General features: G+C 40.5%; 1 non-coding gene across 1 annotated transcript; it reads left to right on the plus strand.

Annotated features, from left to right (window-relative positions):
- Nucleotides 1–432: 432 nt before the first annotated feature.
- On the plus strand, nucleotides 433–541 carry LOC127743590 (small nucleolar RNA R71). Its single transcript, XR_008004975.1, has one exon. It is a non-coding gene; the product is annotated as a small nucleolar RNA R71 (small nucleolar RNA).
- The last annotated feature ends 293 nt before the right edge of the window (nucleotides 542–834 follow it).

Below are 834 nucleotides of genomic sequence, written 5' to 3' on the forward strand. Positions count from 1 at the left end.
GATGATTTCTCCATGATGAATTATAGGTGTTTCCATAAGGTTCACCCATGTAATTTACCTCTGCCATTGCAGGGTTCTCAGGATCATAAGTTTCTTCTTCAGAAGATGCCTCTTTAGTACTGTTGGATGCATTTTGCCATCCATTCAGACTTTGGGAAATCATGTTGACTTGCTGAGTCAACATTTTATTCTGAGCCAATATGGCATTCAGAGCATCAATCTCAAGAATTCCCTTCCTCTGAGGCATCCCATTATTCACGGAATTCCTCTCAGAAGTGTACATGAATTGGTTATTTGCAACCATGTCAATAAGTTCTTGAGCTTCTGCAAGCGTTTTCTTTAGGTGAATGGATCCACCTACAGAATGGTCCAGTGACATCTTAGAGAACTCAGACAGACCATAATAGAATATATCCAGAATGGTCCATTCTGAAATCATGTCAGAAGGACACCTTTTGGTCATCTGCTTGTATCTTTCCCAAGCTTCATAGAGGGATTCACCATCTTTTTGTTTGAAGGTCTGAACATCCACTCTAAGCTTACTCAGCTTTTGAGGAGGAAAGAATTTAGCCAAGAAAGCCGTGACCAGCTTATCCCAGGAGTCCAGGCTATCTTTAGGTTGTGAGTCCAAACAGCAAAAGGAAAAAGCATGAGCCTGTAGACTTCAGGATCTACTCCATTCGTCTTTACAGTCTCACAAATCTGCAAGAACTCAGTTAAAAACTGATAGGGATCTTCTGATGGAAGTCCATGGAATTTGCAGTTTTGTTGCATTAGAGCAACTAGTTGAGGTTTTAGCTCAAAATTATTTGCTCCAATGGTAGGGATTGAGAT

The sequence above is a fragment of the Arachis duranensis genome, chromosome 10 (assembly GCF_000817695.3).
Source record: "Arachis duranensis cultivar V14167 chromosome 10, aradu.V14167.gnm2.J7QH, whole genome shotgun sequence".
Classification (NCBI taxonomy): domain Eukaryota; kingdom Viridiplantae; phylum Streptophyta; class Magnoliopsida; order Fabales; family Fabaceae; genus Arachis; species Arachis duranensis.